This window comes from Dasypus novemcinctus, chromosome 5 (genome assembly GCF_030445035.2).
Source record: "Dasypus novemcinctus isolate mDasNov1 chromosome 5, mDasNov1.1.hap2, whole genome shotgun sequence".
Taxonomy (NCBI): domain Eukaryota; kingdom Metazoa; phylum Chordata; class Mammalia; order Cingulata; family Dasypodidae; genus Dasypus; species Dasypus novemcinctus.
Window position 1 is genome coordinate 91,246,277 of NC_080677.1, and position 16,215 is coordinate 91,262,491.

Genomic DNA, 16,215 nt, shown 5'->3' on the forward strand with positions numbered 1-16,215 from the left:
AGAATCAAAAGCTGGTTGTTTGAGAACACCAAAAATTAACAAAACTCTACCTAGACTAATAAAAAAAAGAGAGAGAAGATGCAAATAAGTACAATCAGAAATGAAAGGAGATAAGTCATGACTGAGTCCAGAGAAATAAAAAGGATCGTAAGAGGGTATTATGTGATTATGCCAACAAACTAGACAAACTAGATGAAATGGACAAATTGCTATAAAGGTATAAACAACCTACATTGATACTACAAGAAATACAAGTACTTTAACAAACCAATTACATTTAAAGAGATTGAATCTATCATAAAAAACCTACTAACAAAGAAAAGTCCAGGACCAGAAGGCTTCAGAGGTGAATTCAATCAAATATTTTGAAAAGAATTGACACCAATGCTGTTCAAACTCTTCCCAAAAATTGAAGAAGAGAAAAAATTACCCAACACATTTTATGAAACCAACATCACACTAATAACAAAGCCAGATTAAGACACTTCAAGATGCCGCAGACTTGGCCCAGTGGATAGGGCATCCGTCTACCACATGGGAGGTCCGCGGTTTAAACCCCGGGCCTCCTTGACCCATGTGGAGCTGGCCCATGCGCAGTGCTGATGCGTGCAAGGAGTGCCATGCCATGCAGGGGTGTCCCCCACATAGGGGAGCCCCCCATGCAAGGAGTGCACCCCATAAGGAGAGCCACCCAGCACGAAAGAAAGTGCAGCCTGCCTAAGAATGGCGCCGCACACAGGGAGAGCTGATGTAGCAAGATGACGCAACAAAAAGAAACACAGATTCCCATGCCGTTGACAACAACAGAAGCGGACAAAGAAGATGCAGCAAATAGACACAGAGAACAGACAACTGGGGTGGGGGGGGGGGAAGGGGAAATAAATAAGTAAATCTTAAAAAAAAATGAGACTCTTCAAGAAAAGAAAATTGCAGATGCAAAAGTTCTCAACAAAATACTTGGAAATCGAATATGAAATAACTTATCAAAAGACTTATACATCATGACCAAGTGGGATTAATTCCTGGTATGCAAGATTGGTATACCAGGAATACCATAAGAAAATCAATCAATACAATACACCACATTAACAAATTGAAGGAAGAAAACCACATGATAATCTCATTCAAAGCAGAAAAATTATTTGACAAAATCCAGCATTCTTTCTTGATAAAAACACTTCAAAAGATAGGAATAGAAGGAAAATTCCACAATATGATCAATATGATAAAAGGCATATATGAAAAACCCACAGCCAACATCATACTCAAGGGGGAAAGTGGACAGCATTCCCTCTAGGATTGGGAACAAGACAAGGATGCCTACTCTGACCATGGTTATTTACCATTGTACTAGAAGCTCTAACTAGAGGAATTAGACAAGAAAAAAAATAATAAAGTTATCCAAGTAGGAAAAGAGAAAGTAAAACTCTTGGGTGACATGATCCTATATTTAGAAAATTCTGAAGTGTCTACAGAAAGGCTACTTGAACTAATAAGTGAGTTCAGCAAAGTGATAGGATACAAGATCAACATGCAAAAATCAGTAAATGTTTTGTACAATAGTATTGAACTATCTGAGGAGGAAATCAGGAGGAAATTTCTACTTACAATAGCAACAAAAATGCTCAAATAACTAGGAATCAATTTAACCAAAGAAGTTCAGGACCTATATGCAGAAAACTACAAAACAATGCTAAAAGAAATTTTTAAAAGACCTAAACAAATGGAAAGCTATTTGTGTTTATGGATTGGAAGACTAAATATCGTGAAGAAGTCAATCTTACCCAAACTGATTAATAGATTCAATGCAATACCAATCAAAATTCCAACAGCCAACTTTACAGAACTAGAATAGGCAATTACAAAATTCACTTGAAAGGGAAAGTGTACCCATATAGCCAAAAGCATTTTAAAAAAGAAGAGTGACATGAGAGGAAGTTCATTGCCTGACCTAGAAATATATTACAAAGCTACAGTGGTCAAAACAGCATGGTATTAGACCTAAAGAGAGACACATCAATCCGTGGAATAGAATTGAGAGTCCAGAAATAAACCCTTACCTCTATGGTCAACCGGTTTATTATAAACCTACCAAGTCCATGTTAACAGGACAAAACAGTCCTTTCAACAAATGGTGCTGGGAGAACTTGATATCTATAGCCAAAAGAAAGAAAGAGTAACCCTATCTCACTCCCTATAAAAAAAACCAAGTCAAAATGGATCAAAGACCTAAATATAAATATAAAAGCCAGGTCCATAAAACTCTAGGAGAAAATATAAGAAAACATCTTGCAGACCTTGTAGTAGGTCTTGGAACTTAAGCCCAAAGCATATGCAACAAAAGAAAAAATAGGTAAATGGGACCTCCTCAAAATTAAACACTTTTGCACCTCACAGGACTTTGTCAAAAGGGTGAAAAGACAGCCAACTCAATGGGAGAAAATATTTGAAAACCTCATGTCCGATAAAGGTTTAATATCTATGATATAAAAAGAGATGTTACAACTCAATAATAAAAAGAGAAATGACCCAATTAAAAATAGGTAAAAGACTTGAATAGACATTTGTCCAAAGAAGAAATACAAATGGCAAAAACAACAACAACAACAACAACATGAAAAAATGTCCAACATCACTAATGATTAGGGAAACGCAAATCAAAATTAGAATGAGATATCATTTCACACCTATCAGAATGGCTCCTATTAAAAAGACAGAGAACTACAGGTGTTGAAAAGGATGTGCAGGGATAGGACTTATTCACTGTTGGTGGGAATACAGAATGGTACAGCCACTATTTGGCAGTTAACTAAAGAAATTGAGCATAGATTTGCCACATGACCCTGCAATACCACTACTGGGTATATACCCAGAAGAACTGAGAACAGTGACATGAATAGACATCTGCACACCTATGTTCATAGAGGTGTTATTCATGATTGCCAAAAGTTGGAAACAATGCAAGTGTCCATAAACCAAAGAATGGGTAAAAAACTGTGATTTATTCATATGATGGAGTATTATGCAGCTGTAAGAAGAAATGAAGTCGTAAAGATGTGACAACATGGGTGAACCTGGAGGACATTTTGTCGAGTGAAGCAAGTCAGACACAAAAGGACAAATAATGTATGATTGTGTTATTATCAACAAAATATATTGTGTAACATATTGTATGATTCCATTTATATGAAATGTAAATATAAAACAATTTATAAAGATGAAATTTGATTAGTGGTTATGTAGGGGTAGAGCATGCTAAAGGGTGTGGAGTTTTTCTTTTTTTGGAGTAATGAAATAATTCTAAGTTTTTTGTTATGATAAATGAACAACATTGTGATTATACACATTAGATTGCATGGTATGTTAATATATCTCAATAAAACTGCTTAATAAATAAATAAATAATGTGCAAGAATAGCTAGAAACAGCAGCTCTGTATAGCTGGGGAAATATAGAGAGGTTGAGATGTGAAGAATTTTCTTGTTTGTTTTTTATTATTATTACTACTATTAAAATAATGAAAATGCTCAAATAATGATTAAAGTGGTGAATGCACATAGTATGTGATTATACTAAATAACTGTACACTTTGGATGAATTGCATGGTTTATTAATATGTATCAATAAATTAATATGTATCAATAAAATTGACTTGTAAAAAAAGCTATCTATTTACTCAAAAGGTCAGGTGAACATGGTTCACTGTTGAGTATAAAAGGCTAAACTTGCTTCAATTTCTGATTTTAGAGAATTCCTTCTTCTTTTAGAGAAATATCCATTGTAATGCAAAATATCCCAACAAAGTATTTTTGGAGTAGAAAGTGTAGTGATTCCTTCCTCCACCCTACAATGAAGCAGGTTAGAGAAGGAGAAACGGTTTCCTCTGCGACAGAACAGTTTTTGTCAGATTTTGGGATGTGTCACTTTTTCTTTCCCTCTTTCTCCACGACGGGATGGGAATCCTCAACTTAGAGGTTTGACAACAGAGATGTTTAAGAAATTGAGATGTTTCTGAAAAGTGAAAAGTTTCTCACACCAAGTGAGAAGCTGGGAAGGTACAGATGTGCCCTATGCCAAGCTAGAACAAAACAAAACAAAAATAGCAACACTGTGATATGGAAAACCTAACCAAGGAGAGAATAGATTGAAGTCTCCTAAATCCATGACCACTTCCCTATAAGGTACAAATAGTATTTCTTAGATTTTTGTTATCCTCTGCAAAAATGTTAATGGGGGAGATTCTATGATCCAAAGAAGAGACATAATCCCAAATTAAGATTATGAGTTTTGCTGGTGAGGGCACACAGGAGAAGTAACAGCCTTTCTGAAGTTTTACCTTTACCTTGAAGTCAGGTAAAAGGCAGCACAGTCCAAGAATATAGATTGTTCACACAAAGAACACCTGCAGTGAAACAGTTACCTTTGTAGTGTAAATAGATCATAAATGGGGATGACACCTTATCTCTGTCATTATACACTCAAGCAAAAATATCCAGCATAGAAAGGACCCCAGATTTCCTTTCTTCAAAATATACAGGCAATACTATTTTTCCTTTTTGGAAAAATTAGAAACCAGGGATTCTCTAAAATTAGAAATTTGTCAAATGGGGAAGGAACTTGACAAAGTTGGTATCCTTCCCTTCAAATCCAACAAAAAAGCACATCTAAATTTATTTTGTGAGAGCTGATAAGTAATCTTGAATATGTTCTATATTGACTGATACCTAATGGTAGAGTACCCCAAGTTATTCCAGCTGTGGAGCTGCAGTTGTGCTCTTCTATAAACTGTACTGGGATTCATTTGAAATTCCACTATGGAACTGCAGGTATAGTATACTTCTGCCTAAAACAAAGTCCCTTCTAAATAGATTAATTTTTTTATAATCATGGAATTGTAAAAATGAAACCTTTTACCACTTTGCCAAACCAGATATACCAACAATTCATAGCATAGTAAAAGATGTCAAAGTCAGATTGCTCTAATTTCCAGTGACTCATGCTTTCATCTATTTCCCCCTTTCATCAACAACATGCCTTACGTTGTTTGAACTACTTGACTATTTGAAGATTCAGTCTTTGAGGATGGAGTCAACAGCCTGAGATTAACCATTCCATGACAGTTAATATTACTGTACAAGGAAAGTGATTCTCAAAATGGCGAACTATGGAGACTATCTTCTTTAATACTTTTATTTCATAGATGAGGAAACTGAAGTTAATAAAAGAAGTTAAGTTAAGGGATTTGTCCATGGTAATTTTCTGTAGGTGCTCTTATGCTTTTTTTTTTAAAATGGGTATTTAACTTTTCAACTGAGATTCCATCTTTAGGGCTAACTTAATTAGCCACTTAATTTTGCTTTTCTATACCTTGTCTTTTCTTTCTTTAAAGTGGGAATAATAATACTTACCCATGATCTTTCACATGAAAATAAATGATCCAAATGAATGCAAAATATGAAATATCATAATAGTATACATGAGGATCATTACTTGAGGTCAAACCTGTCTTAAGTTAGCAGAACATTGTATATAGCAAAAAGGACTAGTGTCAAGTAATGGAAGACCTAACATGTAATACAAGACAAGAATCTTTAAATTTGTCTAAGATTACAGTAGGGCCCTTAGGCTATAATTTGAATGACATCAACAGAGTTCAGTGTCTGATTCAGCATACTAAAATTAGGTTATCACCTGCATTTGGGAAGGGGAAACTAAATGGGGTAAATTAGAAATTATGAATACCTTACTGTCCAGTGCTTGACCTATCAACTACTTTACATTGCATTTTGCTTTACTAAGTCTGTAAACCTTTTCTAAGTCTATCACTTTTGAAAAGAATTGTTTTATCCACCAGTTGTTCCTGCATATTAGACATTTGTGATAATGACACACTTTTTTTTTCCAGGGTGAATCACTTGAACACACAACTGCAGAATGGAATCTGGCTTAGAGTAATGAGTTCTGATTGGCTTTGGCAGCTGTGCATTTTAGAGGAGCAGATTAATAAATATATACTCTGGCTTAGCTGAAACTAGCGTTGCCATTGTAAACTGTCAACTTTGTCTTCTTTAAGCAAAAAAAAAAAAAAAAAAAAAAAACCCACAATTTTTCTTCCCAACAAAGACTTTTCATAAAAGCAATAAGATAATGGCATGAAGTGTGCTTATCGGGCTGTAATCACACCCCAGGGGGAAAAAGAGGTGCGCCACTGCACCTCTTGCTTTGTAATGACCCAAGGGTGTGATTATTTTATGATAACCACACTCCTTGTCATGCCTTATTGCTTATATATTCCACATGTCATAATGAATCCTGAAGCACTTTCTAGGTCTCATAGCAAAGGCAATGACTTTGAAGTATAGGAAGTAGCCAGCTTTTCTGGGTACACATAGATTAATATTGTATCCATTAAGTGGAATTATGAATGACTACTTTTATGTGCCAACTTAGTCATGGATATAGGGGAACTATGGGATGCAGGCCTGAAAAATCTTAGTTTGGCTACCTTTTAAAAAGGTTTTTATTCTCCTACTCTAATTTTGATGGCTGTTAAATTATTCTATTTCTACAAGGTACATTATCCTCTTCCAAAACCACCAGGGAAATAACATCTATGACATAATTGTCTTGTAGTTACTTGGTATGATGTTTTACTATGAAAATTGGAGAATGATGAGCTCTCCAATGCAAAAATTAGTTTCATTTGATTTTAAGAGCCCATTATTCAAGAATTACAACCATTTTAGCTACAGATTTCAAGATCTTCAGTAATATTAGAGGGACGGAGATGGAGGAAGCATTTTAATTTACTCCATATGATTAAGGATTTTTATTTTTTATCAAATACTAGAGTTGTTACATTAGCTCTACCTACATTATAGATTTTGTGTTATTTGGAGATAACAATTTAGCTTTGGGTTCTTCATTGCAACTGTTCATATATTCAAATTAAAATGAGTAGGTTAATAGTAGATCTATAGTGAAGAAGATACCTCAAGAGTAAGAGATTTCTGAATCTAGCATGGGGCATTAATATAAGACAACAGGTAATAAAATAAGCAATTATTTTTGATGTAACTTGCAAGATTATCATCTCACAGAGTGAATCTACACCTCAGGGAGAGGTTTTTAAGTAATTCTGAAACCTTTGTAAGTACAGAGCCATCAACATTTAAGTTCTACTGTCTCTTGCCGAGAACAATCTGCAGCACTCTTTTTATCCTGTCAATGTAACCTGGGTGATGAAGATGGTGGCCTTTCACTGTGACCGTTGATGAGTTGATTTAATGTCTGTGTCAGCTTCGGAATCAACCATGTTAACCTAGGTCACTTCAAGGAAAACTTTGTGTCGAAAGCGATGATTATTTAGCCTCCTACTGCATAAGCAGAGACTTTTCTGATTATCATAAAGGTCAAATATGCACATTTTGACTGGTGGTAATGAGTAGTTTTAAAGATGTTTTAGCCTTTTCTTAATCTTGCAGTGTCACTAGGCTTCTATTGTTATGCACCAAGAATGTGCCTCTAATTGTACCATTTGCCCTATAGTAGCTTGTACATAGAGCCACTAGTGTGGTGTTACTTGTGATAACTGCCTACCATAAGCCCTAATAATTATTAGCCTTCAATAAACTGTATAATAAGGTAACTCAAGTCTGGAAAAACCAAAGGTTTTTAAAAAGGTGAAAGCAACATATAAGAGGCTTAAGTATCAAATTCTATTAATAATGAACAAAATAGGGTATAAAAATACTTCTTAAGGTCTGAGAAGTATCCTAAAAGAATTAAAATACCAAAAATGTGCATACCTGCTTGTGAATACTCACACTACACGTATACACTCACATACACATATAATATACATATATTTATATATACAGAATATGTATGTATATGTACATATACACACTCATACATGCATCATATGCATGTATGTATATATACATATGTTTATGCATGTTAATTTTAGGTTATTTAAAAGTTAGCATTAAAAACAAAGCTTCTGTCAATCAATTCATCCAAATTTTAGTATTTGTGGCAAATTATCTTATTGTCAAATGAATTTCACTTGAAATGCATAAAGAGATTAATTTTCTAAAGAAGAAATGATAGCTGTGCTGAGCATTTATAGGAAATGTAAGTGTAGTTCCACATTTAACAAAATCAAGCAATTAATTTTGGGGGTATTTTCAATGAAACCAGTTTTAAAATCAACAAGTTCAAATAGTTCAAAATGCTATTACATACACACGATAATGGAATAGATATTCAAAATACCAGAAAATAAATCCTAACCAAAATCTAGTGCTTCTCAATAAATTGAGAAGGAAAGACACAATTCCAATTTTTCCTTTGTATTTCAATGAATTTTTTGGTTTTAATAAGAACACTAACCTTTTTGATATTCTGTAGTTTAATGGCTGTCAAAATTTTCAAATCCACTATAGGTGAGTAAGTATAACAGAAGAACTAAAAGTAGCTTGGGGATACATATTTGCAAATTGGTATGTATGATAAAGTAGATGGAAAACATAAAATGTAGATGAATATTTCAAGTTTCTACCATTGCTAGGTGTATTATAATTTTTAAAGATGATGACAATGTGTGGATATAAGAAAACTATATTCCATGCAAGCGTGAGGTTAAAAAGTAGATTTACTTTTGGTTGCATTTGGACTTTCTGTCTTATTTCCACAAATTATGATAAGATGCTATGCTGAAACTACTAGTAGAATGACTTCAAAGTAAGACAGTGAATTTAGTACCATTTGACAAGGAATTTTATATTTTCATTTTATATAGGCTTATTGAACGCTTTAAAAAATGAATGGAGATGATCTTATTATGAAAATAATAAATACATATATTCAATAAATTAATGCTTACAAATAGAACTTATCAAACACTTAATATATAATAGATACTATTAATTTAATTCTCATGTAATTCTTAATGTATCTTATTGTATGAATTTATATGACTCTATCTAAATATGTGTCTTAGATTGTGTCTCAGTTTGCTAGGGTGGCTGTAACAAAGTACCACAAACTAGATGGCTTAAGCAAGAGTAATTTATTGTCTCACAGTTTTGGAGGCTGGAAGTTCAAAATCAAGGTGTTGACAGAATCGTGTGTTCTGAGTTTTGCAGCATTCTTGTGGTGACTGGCCAGAAATCCATAGCTTACTCTCTTCCTCCATAACATGGCAGTCTTCTCCCAAACTGTCTCCTCCTGATTTATGCTCTTTGGTTAAAAAGACTTGTGTCATAATGGATTAAGGCCTGTCCTGATTCAATTTGGTCTCATCTTAAGTAATAGAAACTTCAAAGATCGTAATTACAAATGAGTTCACATTACTGGGCCAGGGGTTAGGGCTGAACAATGTGATTTAATCCTTATTAGGCTGAGTGTATATCATGCCAAACATCAGGGTTAGTTTATTCCACATATCACCAAAACACTCTGAACAAATTTACATTTAAGTCTAGGACAGGCTTATAATCCTTTATTTGGATTTACAGTTGTTACAATCACATTTGAAATTAATATTTCCTAGACACAAAGAAAATGGCAAAAGGTAGGGCCTTGGTTAAATTGTTTTTAAAATATTTTTAAATTTTTGGAATAGCAAAAACTCCCAAACTTGAAAATACAGTAGATTTCTTGACATGATAAGTATATATTTTTTCTCTTAATATTTTCTTTGGAAATTATGAAACAGTATAAATGGTCTAACTGGATTTAGGAATGTGGTTTTGCTAAAACTACCTATTTTACATCTGGTAGACTATTTAGGAGATTGATTGGGATGTGTTCTTTTTCTTTCTTTTTTTGCACAATAAATTTTAAATCTACATGTGTCTACCTGGAATTCTTTTGCTAAACCTTACATCTGTAAATTTTTGATGCTATAGGCCATGTAAGTTGGAAAATAAAACCAAACAGCATACAAATTAATAAGGTTAGTGGACAAAACCACAAATAGAAATTTACAAATATAGAGTGGCGTAAGTTTTAATTGGTTTTATATGTTCAGGAATACATGCATTGTTTCTCTTAAACTTTCCTTGCTCTTTGTTTTCCATTGAGCCCATGTTTTGACTTGTGCATATTTAAGTTTTCTTGTACAAAGTGTGCCCCTATCCCAGTGATGTGCTGTAGTCAGCTTTCTCTGGCCAGTTAGAGTTGATTGTTAAATTTTCAGAAACTTTGCAAGTCAGTTGTTAAACTCAGTTATTAAAAATTAAATTATATACCTCTACATTTAAATAAAAAAACAAAGGTAATAAATGCTCAAAGTCATCACTTCCTAAGTATTTACTTCATGTTATAATTATCTATGTTTTCAAAGTTATTTATATCTATTGTAATTTTATAGTGGAAATATTTTATAATTGTGTATAACATTTCTTTCCAACTCTGTATGACTTTATGTCTTAGATTGGAATTGACTCTTGTGGAAGTATTTATACTTTGGCAATTGGCAAACAATATGAATCTGGTCATGGTTTATTTTTTGTGGCTTGTCATGGATTTAAGAAAGTGATGGAGGAAATGTGAATAATGAAGCTTAAATTTAAGAAGTTTAATATATGAAGCTGTTACATTGTGAATAGAGCAAACATTTAGGAAATATTCTAGTATATGAAAATTATTATCTGATCGGACAAAGTAGTCATTCACATCATTAACGAATGAGTGAAGGTTTTACATACAACTTTGTTGTTTCACTTCTGTCTTATTCATTAATGCAAACGAAAATACCAACCAACATCCAAGTCAAAACGCTACCCTTTAGATAATCGCAACTATGCGTTGGCAATGGATATAAAAGTTTGACAAAATTTCTAAAAGGCATTCTTTGAATTGGCTGTATAGAATTTACAACAACAACAAAAAGAGTCTATTATCTGTTTTACTATTATCTATAAATTATTTGCTATACATCCTTTAATCAATAAAATGTACCATAAATATAGTGTATATATATATATATATATATATATACCCATTTTCCTCTCAGATAGCCTCTTGTTAAACATTTACCAAAAAAAGCAACTGCCCCACCCACTCTGATTTCACCGGGAAGAGAACAGCCACAATCACATTCTGCACAGCAGAAATTTTGGCTCAGTTTTCATTCTCAGCGCAGTGCTGTTAATTCCTAGCACCTAGAACAATGTACCTAGTATTCAATAAACAATTAAATTGCAGTTTTCTGTGTATAGGTTGAGCATCTTTTCATTGTTTGTTATCACTGAGATTTGTTCTTTTTCAAATTGGTCATTCATATCATTTGACCATCTCTGTAATCATTCTATCAAAATATTTTGGCATTTTTGATAATATTATTTCATCTTCCATATGCACTTCAAATATTCTTCTCTAATACTTTACTTGCTTTATGGTCACTTTGCTCTATATAATTTTAATTTTTATATAGCTACTTTGTCTATCTTTTATATATTTGGAATATTCTATCTTAAAAGATATGATATCCATAAGTTTGCAATGGATATCAGCTTATACCAACAACATTTATTAAATTATTTATTCTCTTCCACTAAATGGACTTATCACCTTTGTCATATATTAAATACCTTACACAATTGAATCTACCTCTGGGCTCTCTATATACTTCAATTAATCTATTTTTCTATTTTGATTTTAATATCTTTATAGATTATTTTAAATCTTGGTCTTTTTTATTTTATCATTCATATTTTTAGGGTTATTGTCATAAATTAAATCTTTCATAGGAAATTTAATACCATTTTATCACGGTAAAAAGCAAAGCATAACACTGCTGTGTGTTAACACAAAATGCATTTAAACTATTAATTTGAGGGGCAATGCATATTTTGTATGATAATAAACTTTTCAATCCAAGAACATGTGCACTAGTCACCTATTGCCCATAATAAAATCATCCTAAAATATAGTGGCTTAAACTAATTATTTATTATCTCTCAATTTCTGTGCTTTAGGAATTTGGGAGTGACTTGGCTAGGATGTTCTGGGTTGGGGGCTATCATGAAGTTGCAGTTGGGTGATGGCTAGGGTGAGGGGCATCTCACAAATCTGTTGCCTGGCCTGGGAAGCAGTGTCAATGCCACATAGAAAGATGGGGTACATATTGTGGCAGCCATGATTGAAAGATACCATCTCCCACAACATGGCATAGCTTTACGTTTATTCTGTTCTTGTCTTATTTCTTTTAGTAGGATTTTATTGTTTGTTTTGTGAGTCCTTATTTCATGTCAAATGTATTCTCAAATATTTTATAATGTTACTATTGCAAATTTCTCCTTTATTTCTATCTTCTTTTTGCTAGGATAAAGAAAAGCCACTAATATTTGAATATTTGTCTTAATCCAGCCACTTACCTCATTTCCTCCTAAATTCACATAATTTTTAAAAGAATATTTTGGGTTTTCCTGGATATTCAGTAATATTATTGGCAAAAAGTGTTAATTTTCCAAAACAAGTACTGATTAATTTTTCTCCTATATTGTGTTTATGAGAATCTCCAAATAAATGTTGAATAATAATGGATAGCAAATATTCTTTTCTTCTTTCTTATTTTAAAATAAATGGTTTTGTTTTATTGGGTAAAGTGATGCTTGCTAGTGCTTTTAGTAAACAATCTCTTTCACATTTAAGTAATTTCTTTCTATTTCTACTGTATTTGAATTACTTAAAAACTTTGGTTGGCATTATATGTCTTTTACAAGTTAGATGGAAGCATTTGGCCTTGGTACTTTTTAAAATAATTGACTTTTTCTCACCATTTCAATCTCCTCTGTGATACCTTTTCTTTTCTTATTTTCTACTTCTGCCTGTATTTTTTTTTCATTATTTATATTTCTTAAGGGATGTTCTCTTTCCTAAAGATTTTTCAGTTTTTCCTTCTGTTTTTTTGAATTATACTCTCTTCTTATTAATTTATTTATCTACCTAATTAATTATTACTTTTTCTGGATTGCAGGTTCAGAGGGTTAGATTAATCATTCTATTTTTGCAATCACCTACAAGCTCTTCTTTATTTCTTGAACTCTTTAGATGCTGGCTCACTATACCCTAACATTAGCAATGCCTTGCTTACAGGTGATATTTGTTGCCTATTAAGGTTGATGTCAGATCATATCACTGCTCACCAGAGATGTTATGATATATTTCAAAAATCAAAATACACTCTCCCTGATTCATTTCTCTTATTTATTTTTAATTACTTATTAAATTTCTATTTTATAACATATGCTGGAGTTTTATGAAAAGTTGAAGTCAAGTTCACTTGTTAGTATAAAGTAGATAATATTTTAAAAATAACTCTATCCTTCCTTACCAGCAAGTCAGTTTTATTCACTGTACCCAGATCACTATTAAAACTAAACCACAAGACAAGAGCCAGGAAGGAGGAAAGTATTACTAAGGTAATGTCCTCAGTAATGTAGAGAGAAGAGGAAAGAAAATCCTATCCTTTAAGGTAGCAATGAGGGAGAACTATACTTTAAAGACTGAGGGAAGGAGAAAAGAGAAGGAAGCGGCCCCTTGTGTTCTGCCCTCACCGTTTCAGCATGAAATCTTAGAGAGCCGAAGAAGGTCACATAGGTTGAGGTGAAAGTTGAGAGCAGAAGGCCTTTTGTTTCACTTCCTATTTGGAGTCAACAAGAGTCTACCATGAAAGGTATTTCCCACACTACCTAGGTCTAATGTATCAGATGGGAAGAGGTGACACAGCGTAACTGGGCAGAGAGAGAAAGAGAACTGTCAATACTCCCAGCTGCTCTTGTGAGGTGTAGAAAGAATCTAGAAATTCCTGAGTGCCTTAATGGAGCATGCCTGATGAGGTAGTAGCAAAGAGGGTTAAAAGTGATCCCCTAGCTGAGCACTCTGAGGCAGGCTGTCTGTCCTATTTTGGAAATTTCTGGTGCAGATGACAGCTAAAGTAGACTGAGTCAGCAATGAGGAACCACCAGTTCCTGATGAAGCCAAATGAGAACAGAGGACCAGGTCATAAGTCCTTCAATCCTCTGGTGCCTAAAAGGCTGGGATTTTCCTCAGAATTGTGCCTCACGTCTCCCTTGTATCATAGAGCAGCAAGCCCTAGAAACAGATGTCATGGGCTTGAGGGATATGCTTTCTTTCTTAGAAACCTAAAGGCTGAGCCCTTACTGTGATAAATAGTGGCTGGTAAAATTTGGTAAATTCTCTCAAGATAACAGCTTGGCTTGCCATTATGTTGCCTTGCTGAAAAATCTTCTATTGAATGTCAAAAGTGAAATGTTAACTATATCTTTTGTTACAATCTCAATATCCCACTAAGGAAAAGGAGGCTTCAGACCAAAAAGGGGAAGTATCTTTACTTGCAAAGGGAGAAGAAACTCATTAATAAGTTTCAAAATATCATCTCTGTTGAATTGATTTTTAAAACTAGTTAGACTATCATTAAAATACTATAGATGTGCAAACTATTTGTTATACATAGACGCAAAGATGGTTAGAGCTAAAAGTGAACTTAGAAATTATCTAGTTCAACTTCAGATATGAGGAAACTGAGATCTTAAGAGATTTAGGTAACTTGCCTTGGGCCAAACATCCAGGGTAGAAAAGCCACACCTGACTTCATTCTTGACTTTCCTTCTAGTGCCTCCTCTCCTGTCCCTCGTCTCTACAAATTCGAGGATTCCTTATTCTTGTGCGTTTATCCATCCATCTGTAAGTATTGCAAGACAATGCTTCACTGATTCTTCCTTTTGCAGATTCAATTTCCTGCTTAAATTCTAGCTCTAAAAGGAGTTTGCTCAAAGAATGACTGCTGGGCAAATTATATGATGATATTAGTAATTTAGAAACATCATGCCAATATTAGACTTCTTAATTCTATTTTTTTAATCGTGGATATCTAGAGAATTCTCCATTCTGGTCAAGAAATTTTCATGGTAATGGTTTTGATTTTTAAAGAGACTTAAATGTTTCTTTTAAAAGGAAGACCTAGAAAATTCTTCTGCTATTATTAATTCTCAGAAAATAATTTAATTGAAACTTGCTGAAGCTAATTAAAAGGATAATTTCTCATTTTGCTTTGTGGTCCCATGGACTTAATTCAACCAAAGAGATTTTTTTTTTTAAATTTAACAGAGGTAACCCTGTGCTTGGAGTCAGCATCAGGGGAACAAGACGAGAAATGCCCTCATATTTCTATTCTTCATATATCATGATGAAAACTTCTTATAATTTCTGAAGAATTTCACCCTTTTTTTCATAAATTTGTTTATTTTATTTCCTTTTTTGCTATTGAATATATTGCTTATTTTTTTTTAACTTGGTTTGTGTATGCAATAGTAATACAATGTAACTCAGCAAATATTTGTTTAATTGTATTTAACAAGCTCTATATAGCCTTTCCTATGTGTCAGGCACTACTCTAAATGCTTCAGAAATATTAAAGCAGGTGTCTCTATTATATACTTACTGGTCTTACAAATGAAGACACTGAGGCATGAGAGGTTAAACTGACAATAAAACTCAGGAATTAACTCTATAGGACCATACTCTTAACACTTATTCTAGAAGCCAAGCCATAGATTGGTACTAAGGATACCAAGATAAATGAAGTATTATCTCTGTGCTCAAGAAACTCAGCTTATAATGTATTGTGGGTAGATAAAAAGCCAAAATATTGTACGTACACTATTATGGAGGTATGTAAAAAGGGTGAAAAAGTAGAAAAAGGATTTCAGAGGAATGACATTACAGTTGTGCCTTCCATAAGAGGAGAATTTTATCTAAGTAGAAAGTTAGGCAGATATGAAAAAAAAAAAATGAAGGGCAGCTATCAGTCAGTGTAAATAGGTAATGTAAATGTCTAGTGTCTTTTTTCCAAAGTGAAGGGTTAGAGAAGGGTGAGATTGAAAACAACACTCAATATGAGATTCAAAAATTTTAGTCTATCCTACAGGATAGAGGTGGGATGTCGGGCTACCTACATTTCTTCCACAATGAGAATGATATGATCACCATGAGTTTTCAAAATATGAATCTGGCAGTAATGTAGGATGGGATTCGGGTACAGAAAGACTGATAATTGGACTACTAATTAAGGAGCTACTGCAATAGTCTAGGCACAAGACAATTAGGGTACTAACAAGGCTAGGGGCTTTGATACTAAAAAAGGGGAAATATAAGGAGACTAACAGTTTTTCAGGGCAAAAC